Source organism: Euprymna scolopes, chromosome 44 (assembly GCF_053919585.1).
Source record: "Euprymna scolopes isolate OS-2025 chromosome 44, ASM5391958v1, whole genome shotgun sequence".
NCBI classification, from domain to species: domain Eukaryota; kingdom Metazoa; phylum Mollusca; class Cephalopoda; order Sepiida; family Sepiolidae; genus Euprymna; species Euprymna scolopes.
Genome location: NC_136525.1, coordinates 65,874 through 80,682, shown reverse-complemented (window position 1 = coordinate 80,682; position 14,809 = coordinate 65,874). Strand labels below are relative to the sequence as shown.

Here is a 14,809-nt window from a genome sequence, read left to right as displayed (position 1 = left end):
TACAAAAGTTACTTTTTATTATCTTGAATTTTGATTAGATTTCATTCATTAAAGAACTTAATATTCTTACATTATTTTTAGTAGATATTATTAGAAATAAAAGTACAGGTTTTTGATAATTTAGGGAAAAGTATTTTAATCATGCAGTATTGAAGCATGCTCTTAGAAAGCAGGATGAATCTGCAATTCCTGCCAGAATGCAACAAGAACTGAAATACACAGCTGCTGGCAGATTTCTTCTGACTAAAACTTGTTTAGTAAACCATGTGAGGTCACATAATGTCAGGCATGACAAACAATTGTATGAGGCTGTGCTGCTTCTCAGACCACACAAGTATTGCAGTAATATCTCTGGTTTCGTCTCGAATCAAGCAAGCGTTTTGACAAGATTCTCAAAGGTGTAGTATGAAATACCACCACAAAGAACACCAAATACAGGGTGGGCTAAAATAAGGGTCCTATTTTTAAAAATTCATAAATTCATGTAAGTTTTAAGAAGTGTTTTTCGGCCAAAATTTGTTTTGTTTATTTCAAAAAAATCTCGGAAGGGTCAGTCTACACACACATAAAAGCCTGCTTGAATGTTCATCATATAACAGAAAATGGAATTTAGAAAAATGTATAATTACTTACAGGATTAACTTCGGTGCAACTTATTTTATTTTTGTAAACATTCCCTCCGTGTCTTTTCCGCTTTTGGCCCTGATGAATGAAGAAATGAGTTTGTTTTAGATTTTTAGTTGATACTATCTTTACTGGCCCTTATTTTTTTGTATTTTTCTCGAGAAAACTCAGGGAGAATCTAATATTGAAAATTAGACTATGTCTTTTAAGCAAATATTTTTATTCAAAAGTTACTTTTTATTATCTTGAATTTTGATTAGATTTCATTTATTAAAGAACTTAATATTCTTACATTATTTTTAGTAGATATTATTAGAAATAAAAGTACAGGTTTTATTTGCATTCAAGAGAATTTATTTTTAAATTATGTCTTATAATCTAATATTTTTATCCTAAGCTATTGATATATATTAAAGAATAAAAGCAGTAAATATTGATATATATTAAAAAATAAAAGCATAAGGTATTTATATATATTAAAAAAAATATATATGTAAAATATTAAATATATATAAAATATATATATTAAATATATATTAAAAAATAAATACAGTATGATATGTACACCTTTTTTTAGAAGTTTATAAAGAACTGCATACTATGCAGACACAAATTGTTGGTGTGCATTAATCTTTTTAAAAATGCATTATTTAATAAAACTCAAAATTAGAGATATCATTTAATGTCTATATTTATCTGGATCATTAAATTTTATTGATATAAGCTTAAGAACAGACTATGTATGAAAAAGGTGATGATATGATCAAAGTACTTACACGACTTTCCTCACTTACGTCATGAAGTTTATCGATGCTTTTTGCTGGCTCCTAAGAAATGTGGAAAAAAAGGTAAAAACTTTTCATTACCAATATTTAAAGTTCTGCTGTTTATTTTAACTTGGTTTCGCAAAAAGAATTTTATTTTTAGTAGAAAATATTAGTATTTGAACTGAACTCCATGTCATGTTACAATTCCCTACCAGGAATAAATGTAGAACGCTCTGTATAACTTAAGTGTACCACAATATTTTTTATTATATGCTATATGCTATATATATATATATAAATATATATATATATATATATATATATATATTTATATATATATATATATGCCATATATATATATATATATATATATATATATGCCATATATATATATTTATATATATATATATATGCCATATATATATATTTATATATATATATATATATGCCATATATATATTTATATATATATATATATATGCCATATATATATATTTATATATATATATATGCCATATATATATATTTATATATATATATATGCCATATATATATATTTATATATATATATATGCCATATATATATATTTATATATATATATATGCCATATATATATATTTATATATATATATATATGCCATATATATATATTTATATATATATATATGCCATATATATATATATATATATATATATATATATATATATATATGCCATATACTATATGCTATGCTAATATATATATATATATATATATATATGCTAATATTAGCATATATATATATATATATATATATATGCTAATATACATACATATATATATATATGCATATGCTAATATATATATATATATATACATATGTGTATATATATGTATACATATGTACATATATATATATATATACATACTTATATATATATATATAGATAGATAGATAGACAGATATAGATATTGTTGTTATCTCCTATCTCGTTAAAGAGAAGAAGAGATCTTATGACAAACTTCTTAATTCATCTATTCTCCAACAGAAAAAGTGGAGGACGCTTAACAAGGAAGCAAAAGAGAAACTACAATGCAAACTTCATCAGATGAAGAATAAGTGGTGGACTAAGTTGTCCGCTGAAAAAGCTTTCTATGGCAAAATCAAACAAACTTATGGACCACAATCTTCATCTATAGTCCCTTTAAAATCTAAAGAATTAATTAATTAATTAATTTTTAATCTGCTTCCCTCCGGACTACAACTTGGATGTCTTCAAGTCCAATGTTAACAAATTCCTAATGAACCGCCCCCTTAAGTAAACATCTCAGCAAATCTCCTCACTAACGTAATGTACTTGCAATAACCCTTATCCCTGAGTGGCTTCCGGGCCTTGATAAGTGGTGATCACTGTGTAAAAAAAAAAAAAAAAAAAAAAAAAAGATGGCTCTGTTCTAATAAAAGATATAGACGGTATCATGGCACGATCGGGGGAGCATTTTAATGATCTGTTCGATAATCCATCTGTTATAGATGAAGTAGTGATTTCTAGTGTTCCTCAATATCAAATTATTGATGAAATGATGGTGGGCCCCACCCATGATGAGATCAAATGCACTATCAAGGAAATTGATACTAGAAAAGCACCAGGTTAAGATGGGATACGAGTAGAGTTGTTGATCTTTGATGGTGAAAATATTTCTGGAGCGTTGCATTGTCTCATTCTTAACGTATGGCATGACAGTCGTGTTGCTACTAATTGGGTGGATGCAATATTGTTGCCAATTTACAAAGGAAAGGGATAGAATGCTGATTGTGGTGACTATAATTTGATCACGCTTTTCAAAGCTGTGGGTAAATTGCTGGCAATGATGCTGTTGAACCGACTGCTTATGTATATTTGTCCCTGCATCATTCCTGAAAGCCAGTCAGGGTTCAGAAATTGCTGTGGGACAGTTGATATGATTTTTTTTTGGGGGGTGGGAATGGAAACTTACTGAGAATGAGAGATAATAGGATAGCGAAACAACTGTAGGAAAGATACCGAAGCATAAACCTTTGAAAATATTTAAGGTGTATTGAGGGAAAACATCAAGTTGCTAAGGATTGTTAAAACGACTACGAAGTTCAAACTGCAGATCGAAATAAGTGGAGAAAAACGATCACAGAAAAATGCAAAAAATTTGAGGAAAAGCATTTTAATCATGCAGTATTGAAGCATGCCCTTAGAAAATGTAGAAAATGTATAAGGAAAGTCCTTTAAAAAATTACTGCGCCCTCTGTAGATGTACAATGTTCAAGCAACATAAAGCAATTCAAAAACCAGTAAACACCGGTTCTGCACGGAATCCAACTAGCAAGGTGCCTAGACGGACGCGAACGGTTACTCAGACCGGACCCAAGAACGGTAAGATATCCTCACACGGCACGAGAAGCAACAGCAACATGATTCCCGACCAAGTCAATCATCGCTCTCCCAACGTCTTTCAATCACCCGCTTTTATGGCCGCACACAAACACGCGGGCGCTTGTCTCCTGGATGCACATTACACTCCCCCCTGATCTGATGATCACATAGGGAGCATTGTGGGCCTTTTAGTGCGTGTGCTTCTGCGAAGAGGTACATTCACTGTTTCAGATTCGGGTTCTGGATCTGGTTCCACCTCATCAGATGAAGTATCGCTATCAGTCTCTGGAGGGGGCTCACTGAATCCGTGCATCGGCAGCTCATCACTTGACGCTTCACTGCTTTCTTCTGTAGTTGTGTGACGCACCTCGGTAGCTGGGCGAAGATCTCGCACATGTTGTGGGGTTCCATCGACCAAAACAGACTGCTGGCTAATCACTCCAGATATTTGTCCTCGCTTAAACTTGTCAGTGCACCGATTTCCTGGGGGCCGCACCCACACTGGATCTCCCACTTCATATCTGTTACATGTTCCCTTGTCGGCTGGCTGCATAGTGTTGATTCCCTTCACTCCGACTCGGTACGTGTAAATAGCATTCGCAGGTGCGGTTGAAGGAGACGTCCCGTCCTTTGGCGTAATGTTGTACCAATATGTGGCTTCCGTAATAGTACATCGCTTCCTGGCAGCAATTCTCTTGATGCTGCAATGGCTTCTTTCAGCAATGCCATTTCCTGACGGCACATGTGCACATCGCAACTGTAGTCGGACGCCCCACTCATCTAACAACTGCTGGACTTGCTGGCTACAAAACGCTGCATCATTGTCAGTCAGGAGTTCTTCCGGTGCACCTCGCTCAGAAAAAATGGATGATAGGTGGCGAACAACATTTGCTGAATCCTGTCTGGTCATCTGCCGCCACACCGCAAATCTCGTAGGCCCGCAATCAATGAGAGTTAGAAAGGGCTTGCCACTGTAATGGGTAATATCCATGGCCAGCCACTGCCACACACTCTCAACTTCCAATTGACCCTTCTGCCATCGCTCTGGTGCAGGATCAATAGACTGGCAAGCCTCACAATTTCTGATGATCTGTCTGACATCCATCTTGGTCACTGCTGGGTATACACACCTCACAAAATAAAGGGTCCTCTTGATGCCCGAATGTCCGCTCTGTGCATGAATTTTTTGTATTTGACATTGGTCGATTGCAACTGCACAAGATCGAGCAGTAATCTCCATTCCCATCTTCGCGGCTTCATACCATTTGGGAGGTACTCGGGTCAGTTGGTCAGCACGATTACAATGTGATGGCACCAGAGTGACGCTCAGTGATAGCCCATACTCGGATACCAGGTTTTTTAGCGTGTATAGCCTTCTCCGTATTAACATTTCGCTTGCTGCCTTGGTACGGATTTGTATCCGTCCTGAAAGTGTGTCAGACACCTAGTGGTAGACACACAGAGAATCTGTGTACAAGGTCAACTTCTTAGACTGCCACTGCAGGGCCAGATTTATCCCCTTTACAACAGCGTCCAGGTTGATATGCTGAGAATCTGTTACGGGCCGCAGCCAACATGCATCCTCGAACACGTTTCCTCCTTGCTCCAACGAGACTCCCAACGCCAAAGAACTGGCATCAACCCACACACCTACGTTGTCTCCGTTAACACACCACCGCCCACAGGCAGGGTCCTTCTTGTTCACTCTCTCCAGTGTCTCTTTAATCATCAGAGTTAGTAGGACATCATCGGATATGTCATCCCAACCCGTGGTTGTTAAATTTGCTCTGTGTTTAATTACACCAACAGCTGCGTGGAGCCAGCCACAGACCGGTAAGTGACCAACAAGTTTTCCACACCAAGAAAAAACGGTCCGCCTTGTAACGATGTTGGGGATGCTTGGAATTTCACTGCCACGCCTCCATTGTAGGGTGCCATCTTCTTCATAAACATCCAATCCCAATACACGTACTCCTTCCCTCAAACGTTCGGGATTCTTGCATTCCAGACCAAACTGAGCCAACTTTTCTTTGACACACGACGCAGACTGTACATCTTCATTGACGTATACGTCATCAATGTAAGCTGACGTTGAGTCCCTCATGGGCTTTTCTTGGGACAATACTGTGTTGACAATAGTCTTCATGATCTGTGGTGCCACATTTAGGCCAAAGCCAAGGTGTGTAAGGCAGTATCTCTGCCCCTGGAACCAAACTGTCTGGAACGGCCACGTCTCATCAACTCGCACCTGTAAATAGGCTTTTCGCAAATCCAATATCGAGACATTAGTGCCTTTCTGACGCCATTCCCTCAACTTGCTGGCGCATACGTCAGCATCAGCAGTGTAGGCTTCAATATGCTTGTTAAGCTCCCTATAGTCCAGCACGGGCCGTACTTTCGACTTGTTATGCTGGACTACTGCCATCAAGGGTATTAGACCCTTGGGAGGCCCAAGCTTGTCCTCAGAGTAGGGGATTAACTAGCCATCTTGGATCCACGCCTTTAGTTCCCTTTCGTATTCTGCTCGGGCCTCACTAGGTATAGGGTACTCTGCAACACCATTCTTGAGTTTAGTCGGTGCCATTCCCTCGGTCCACTTCCAAGATGAAATCCAGGCCCTCTTGCGAAAGTTGTAGTCCACTGTAAAATCCGGCCTATCGATGTGGAGCGCTGCACACACTGGGGCCTCCAAGAATCGCACTTTTCCATCCTAATGAATTGCGACTCCCCCCAGCGCCTTCATGGCATTGTATCCGAGCAACAGGTCAAACCCCAGGAGATTTCCTTGGGTCACGAGCACATTGATCTTAGTGGCTGCACCGGTGTCCATGTAGATCTCGACAGTTCCAGCTCCACAGCATGTCTGGGTCTCGCCTCCTATCGTGGTGACTTTGATCTTTCTCTTAGTACAACTTGGACACAGCCTGGCGCTCACTATAGTATGCGAACAGCCTGAGTCGAGAAGTGCTGAGCAGGGTATCCTGTTTACGTAGACAGTCATCACTGGTTGCGCCTTGTTCAAATTTTGCTCGGGGAGCAGGGCGGCGCTGACATCCTCTCTCCTAATGTTTCCTGCACAGTTTTGGGCTAGATGCCCCAAACCGCCACAATTAAAACAGCAGCGCACACGCCCCCTGTTGGTGCAATTCCTTGCAAAATGTCCTAGTCGGCCGCAGCGAAAACATTTCCCATTGCTTGCAGGGTTCTGATTCGGAATCTCCCGAGCACCAATCTGGCCTGTCTGTGTCGCCATCACAACTGGTTCCCCCAGGTCCTCCTCATCTTTGATGATGGCTCGAGCACGTTCCATCAAGTGTTCCATGGTCGTTGTTGAAACGTTGGTTGAGGCTCTCAATAGCTGCTTCACCCGAGTGGGAAGGCCCGCCACAAACGTGTACGCGAGCATCCGCTCCGACACCCCTCCACCGAATAGGACTGCGAGTTTCTTTAACTCCGCGAAGAAAACATCCACGCTTTAATTGCGGTGACATCTCCCTTTTCGGCAGCACTGAGTTGCTGATATACACTCAAGGCAGCCCCAGCCAATCTCAGGGGAATCACAGTGTGTACCCTTTTTACCTCACAAAGGTCGCACGTCAGCTCGACCCTTTCAACCCAGTCGACAATGGACGTGGAACCGTCAAACTCGGGTATGAGCTTTAAGTTGAATTTCGACTCGGTCATAGTCCTAGAGGCCAAATAGCCGAGATAGCTTGTAGAAAATGTGTAAGGAAAGTCCTTTAAAAAATTACTGCGCCCTCTGTAGATGTATAAGGAAAATCCTTTAAAAGTACTGCGCCCTCTGTAGATGTATAATGGGGCAGCAATGTAAAGCAATTCAATAACCAGTAAACACCTGTTCTGCATGGAATCCAACTAGCAAGGTGCCTAGACGGACGCGAACGGTTACTCAGACCAGACCCAACAACGGTAAGATATCCTCACACGTCACGAGAAGCAACAGCAACACGATTCCCGACCAAGTCAATCATCGCTCTCCCAACGTCTTTCAATCACCCGCTTTTATGGCCGTTGTAGGCCGGCTAAATTTGCATATTGCAAGAATTTATGTGACTTTGCGAGATATCATACTTTACAAAAGACGGCGGCCGCCATCTTGATCTTTCTTTATCTATTTTCGGTCGGCGACGCCGAGCCGGTCCCAAGGTAAGTCTTTCCTTTTCGTCCATCTCTCTTACGCACCCACACAACACACAAACACGCGGGCGCTTATATATAAATTAATAAGCAAAAGGCTGCTTAAAAGTTCTTCACAGAACAGAAAATGAAATTTAGAAAAATGTATAATTACTTACAGGATTCTCTCTGATGCAAATTTTTTTATACTTGAATGAATCTCCTGCTGCATGCCTTTTACGTGTTTGTACCTGAAGAACCTAGAAATGCGAAAAAACATTGTTTCATATTTTAAATAGATGTCTTTAAAATGATATCCGACCTCTATTTTATATTTCTCAAGAAAAACTGGAATAATGTATAAGAAATGAACACATAAACAATCATATATATATATATATATATATATATATATTTATATATATATATTACATATATATATGTATGCATATATATACGTATATATATATATATTATATATATATATACATATATTTATGTATATATATATATATTTACATATATTATATATATGTATGTATATATATATATATGCATGTATATATATATATATATATAAGTATGTACATATATATATACATATATATATATATATGATGCAAATTGTTTTATACTTGAATGACTCTCCCCAATCTTCTGCTGCATGCCTTTTACGGGTTTGTACCTGAAGAACCTAGAAATGCGAAAAAACATTGTTTCATATTTTAAATAGAAGTCTTTAAAATGATATCCGACCTCTATTTTATATTTCTCAAGAAAAACTGGAATAATGTATAAGAAATGAACACATAAACAATCACATATATATATATATATATATATATATATATATATATATATATATATATATGTATGTATATATATTACATATATATATGTATGTATATATATTACATATATATATGTATGTATATATATACATATATATATTACATATATATATGTATGTATATATACACATATATATATTACATATATATATGTATGTATATATATTACATATATATATGTATGTATATATATACATATATATATTACATATATATATGTATGTATATATATTACATATATATATTACATATATATATGTATGTATATATATACATATATATATTACATATATATATGTATGTATATATATACATATATATATTACATATATATATGTATGTATATATATACATATATATATTACATATATATATGTATGTATATATATACATATATATATATTACATATATATATGTATGTATATATATACATATATATATTACATATATATATGTATGTATATATATACATATATATATTACATATATATATGTATGTATATATATTACATATATATATGTATGTATATATATACATATATATATTACATATATATATGTATGTATATATACACATATATATATTACATATATATATGTATGTATATATATACATATATATATTACAAATATATATGTATGTATATATATAAATATATATATTACATATATATATGTATGTATATATATACATATATATATATTACATATATATATGTATGTATATATATACATATATATATTACATATATATATGTATGTATATATATACATATATATATTACATATATATATGTATGTATATATATACATATATATATTACATATATATATGCATGTATATATATATACATATATATATTACATATATATATGTATGTATATATATACATATATATATTACATATATATATGTATGTATATATATACATATATATATTACATATATATATGTATGTATATATATACATATATATATATACATATATGTATGTATATATATATTTACATATATTATATATATGTATGTATATATATATATATTCATGTATATATAAATATACACATATATATATATATATTACATATACATAAATATATATATATGTATTAAATATATATTAAAAATAATTATTAAATATATATATTAAAAAATAAAAGCCGTAAGGTATATATATACTAAAAATATATATATATTAAATATATATTAAAAATATATATTAAATATATATTAAAAAATAAGAACAGACTATGTATGAAAAAAGTGATGATATGATCAAAGTACTTACACGGCTTTCCTCACTTACGTCATGGAGTTTATCGATGCTTTTTGCTGGCTCCTAAGAAACGTGGAAAAAAAGGTAAAAACTTTTCATTACCAATATCTAAAGTTCTGCTGTTTATTTTAACGTGGTTTCGCAAAAAGAATTTTATTTTTAGTAGAAAATATTAGTATTTGAACTGAACTCCATGTCATGTTACAATTCCCTACCAGAAATAAATGCAGAACTCTCTGTATAACTTAATTGTACCACAATATTTTTTATATATTTATATATATTTTTTTGCTGGCTCCTAAGAAACGTGGTAAGGAGGTAAAAACTGTTCGTGACCAATATTTAAAGTTTCTAAGGATTGTATAAAACGATTGCGAAGTTTAAACTGCAGATCGAAATAAGCGGAGAAAAATGATCACAGAAAAATGCAAAAAATTTGAGGAAAAGCATTTTAATCATGCAGTATTGAAGCATGTCCTTAGAAAACAGGATGAATCTGCAATTCCTGCCAGAATGCAACAAGAACTGAAATACACAGCTGCTGGCAGATTTCTTATGACTAAAACTGGTTTAGTAAACCATGTGAGGTCACATAATGTTAGGCATGACAAACAATTGTATGAGGCTGTGCTGCTTCCCAGACCACACAAGTATTGCAGTAATATCTCTGGTTTCGTCTCTAATTAAGCAAGCGTTTTGACAAGATTCTCAAAGGTGTAGTATGAAATCCCACCACCAAGAACACCAAATACTAGCAAGTTCCCCTGTAATCTCTGTGAACAATTTTGCAGCTGGTGTGAAGAGACATCTACGTGTGCAATCTAAAGAGATGGCAAGCTTCTGTGAAGAAGTAGCAAACACACACACACACAAACACACACACACACACACACACACACACACACACACACACACAGAGATAGGGTTAAATGTGAATAAACTAATAGTTACAAATATTACGGCCCAAAATGTGTGTTGATTAGAATATCAACAAAGGGCAGATAAGTTCTCTCTTAAAAAAGAACTTGGTGAGTGAAAAGAAAGAAGAAAAAGATACCACAGAATCATGTATAATATATATATGTATATATATATATAGATACATATATACATATATATATATATATATATATATACACATATATATATGTATGTATATATATATACATATATATATATATATGTAAAATATTAAATATATATTAAAAATAAATACAGTATGATGTATACACCTTTTTTTAGAGGTTTATAAAAAACTGCATACTATGCAGACACACATTGTTGGCGTGCACTAATCTTTTTAAAAATGCATTATTTTATAAAGCTCAAAATTAGAGATATCATTTAATGTCTATATTTATCTGGATTATCAAATTTTATTGATAAAAGCTTAAGAACAGACTATGTATGAAAAAGGTGATGATATGATCAAAGTACTTACACGACTTTCCTCACTTAAGTCAGGGACTTTATCGATGCTTTTTGCTGGCTCCTAAGAAACAAAGGTAAAACATTTCATTACCAATATTTAAAGTTCTGCTGTTTATTTTAACTTGGTTTCGCAAAAAGAATTTTATTTTTAGTAGAAAATGTTAGTATTTGAACTGAACTCCATGTCATGTTACAATTCCCTACCAGGAATAAATGCAGAACCCTCTGTATAACATAATTGTACCACAATATTTTTTATTATATGCTATATGCTATGTGCTATATATATATATATATATATATATATATATATATATATATATATATATATATATATATATATATATATATATATATATGCCGTATACTATATGCTATGCTAATATAAATGAATCAAATCTGTTTACAAGGCCGCTGGAAAAATGGTGGGATCTTTCTATCGATCCGGTAGATATCTCACTGCTGATGCTATTCTCTATCTATATAAGAGCCAGGTACGTCCAAGGATGGAATATTGTTGCCACATCTGGGCAGGAGCTGCTAGAAAGGACTTGTCCTGCCTTGATAGAGTTCAAAATAGACTTCGTAGCCTCGTAGGAGATGTCCTTTTCTCTTCCTTGCAACCTCTATCTCACAGCAGAGATGTTGCTAGTCTGTCTCTGATGTATCGTTATTTTCATGGAAAGTGTTCGACTGAGCTTCAATCTATGGTCCCCCCTCACCAAACTTTCACAAGAAACACTCGTCTAGCTGTAAACACTATCAATAATTCCCCCCCACTCTTTATCTGTGCCTAAACCTAAACGTAGATTCCATGAACAAAGCTTCTTTATTAGAACTGCACGCCTGTGGAATTGTCTTCCGTTTTCCTGCTTTCCAGCTGACTACAATATGGTTGTCTTCAAGTCTAACGTAAATAAGTTCTTGATGAGCCGTTCCATATAAGTTATCAAATTTAACAAATTTTCATTGCTAATGATTATTATATTATCCAATTTCTACTGTACACTCTTTAACCCTTATCCTTGAGTGGCCTCTTGGCCTTGATAATGTGTTGATGCCTATGTAAAAAAAAAGTCCTATGTGAACAAGTTCTAATTGAACCGTCCCCCTATGTAATCCAAGTTACAAAATTCCCACTGTTTACTATGCTAAAATCACAATGACTAATGTATACCTATTAACCCTTATCCTCGACTGGCCTCTGGGCCTTGATAAGCGGTGACACTCATGTAAAAAAAAAAAATATATATATATATACATATGTGTATATATATGTATACATATGTACATATATATATATACATACTTATATATATATATATATATATATATATATATTGATAGATAGATAGATAGATAGATTGATAGATATAGATATTGTTGTTATCTCCAATCTCGTTAAAGAGAAGAAGAGATCTTATGACAAACTTCTTATTTCATCTACTCTCCAACAGTAAAAGTGGAGGACGCTTAACAAGGAAGCAAAAGGAAAACGACAATGCAAACTTCATCAGATGAAGAATAAGTGGTGGACTAAATTGTCCGCTGAAATACAAAAGGATTTTCATCGCAAACATGCAAAAGTTTTCTATAGCAAAATCACACAAACTTATGGACCACAATCTTCATCTATAGTTCCTTTAAAATCTAAAGATGGCTCTGTTCTGATAAAAGATATAGACGGTATCATGGCACGTTTGCGGGGAGCATTTTAATGATCTGTTCGATAATCCATCTGTTATAGATGAAGTAGTGATTTCTAGTTTTCCTCAATATCAAATTATTGATGAAATGATGGTGGGCCCCACTCATGATGAGATTAAATGCACTATCAAGGAAATTGATACTAGAAAAGCACCAGGTTAAGATGGGATACGAGTAGAGTTGTTGATCTTTGATGGTGAAAATATTTCTGGAGCGTTGCATGGTCTCATTCTTAACGTATGGCATGACAGTCGTGTTGCTACTAATTGGGTGGATGCAATATTGTTGTCAATTTACAAAGGAAAGGGATAGAATGCTGATTGTGGTGACTATAATTTGATCACGCTTCTCAAAGCTGTGGCTAAGTTGCTGGCAATGATTCTGTTGAACCGACTGCTTATGTATATTTGTCCATGCATCATTCCTAAAAGCCAGTTAGGGTTCAGAAATGGCTGTGGGACAGTTGATATGATTTTTTTGGGGGGAGACTGGACACTTACTGAGAATGAGAGATAATAGGATACCGAAACAACTGTAGGAAAGATAACGAAGCATAAACCTTTGAAAAGATTTAAGGTGTATTGAGGGAAAACATCAAGTTGCTAAGTATTGTTAAAAACGACTACGAAGTTCAAACTGCAGATCGAAATAAGTGGAGAAAAATGATCACAGAAAACTGCAAAACATTTGAAGAAAAGTATTTTGATCATGCAGTATTGAAGCATGCTCTTAGAAAGCAGGATGAATCTGCAATTCCTGCCAGAATGCAACAAGAACTGAAATACACAGCTGCTGGCAGATTTCTTCTGACTAAAACTTGTTTAGTAAACCATGTGAGGTCACATAATGTCAGGCATGACAAACAATTGTATGAGGCTGTGCTGCTTCCCAGACCACACAAGTATTGCAGTAATATCTCTGGTTTCGTCTCGAAGTAAGCAAGCGTTTTGATAAGATTCTCAAAGGTGTAGTATGAAATCCCACCACAAAGAACACCAAATACTAGCAAGTTCCCCTGTCATCTCTGTGAACAATTTTGTAGCTAGTGTGAAGAGACATCTACGTGTGCATAGAGGCTCTACATCAATTTAAAGAGATGGCAAGCTTCTGTGAAGAAGTAGCAAGCACACACACACACACACACACACACACACACACACACACACACACACACATGGGGTTAAATGTGAATAAATTAATAGTTACAAATATTACGTCCCAAAATGCGGGTTGATTAGAATATCAACAAAGGGCAGATAAGTTCTCTCTTAAAAAAGAACTTGGTGAGTGAAAAGAAAGAAGAAAAAGATACCACAGAATCATGTATAATATATATATGTATATATATATAGATATACATATATGTATGTATATATATATATATATATATATGTATGTATATATATTTATATATATATGTATCTATATACACATATACATATATGTATGTATATATATACATATACATATATATATATATGTATGTATATATATACATATATTATATATATATGCATCTATATATATATATACATATATATTATATATGTAAAATATTAAATATATTAAAAAATATATACAGCATGATGTATACACCATTTTTTAGAGGTTTATAAAACACTGCA

The 14,809-nt window shown here is 33.9% G+C and overlaps 1 long non-coding RNA gene across 1 annotated transcript; it reads right to left on the bottom strand.

Annotated features, from left to right (window-relative positions):
• Positions 1–632: 632 nt before the first annotated feature.
• Positions 633–11,584, bottom strand: LOC145268617 (uncharacterized). The gene is made up of 5 exons (XR_013864906.1): positions 11,488–11,584; positions 10,059–10,109; positions 8,097–8,177; positions 1,401–1,451; positions 633–702 (listed from the first exon to the last, which is right to left on the bottom strand). It is a non-coding gene; the product is annotated as an uncharacterized LOC145268617 (long non-coding RNA).
• Between the last annotated feature and the right edge of the window lie 3,225 nt (positions 11,585–14,809).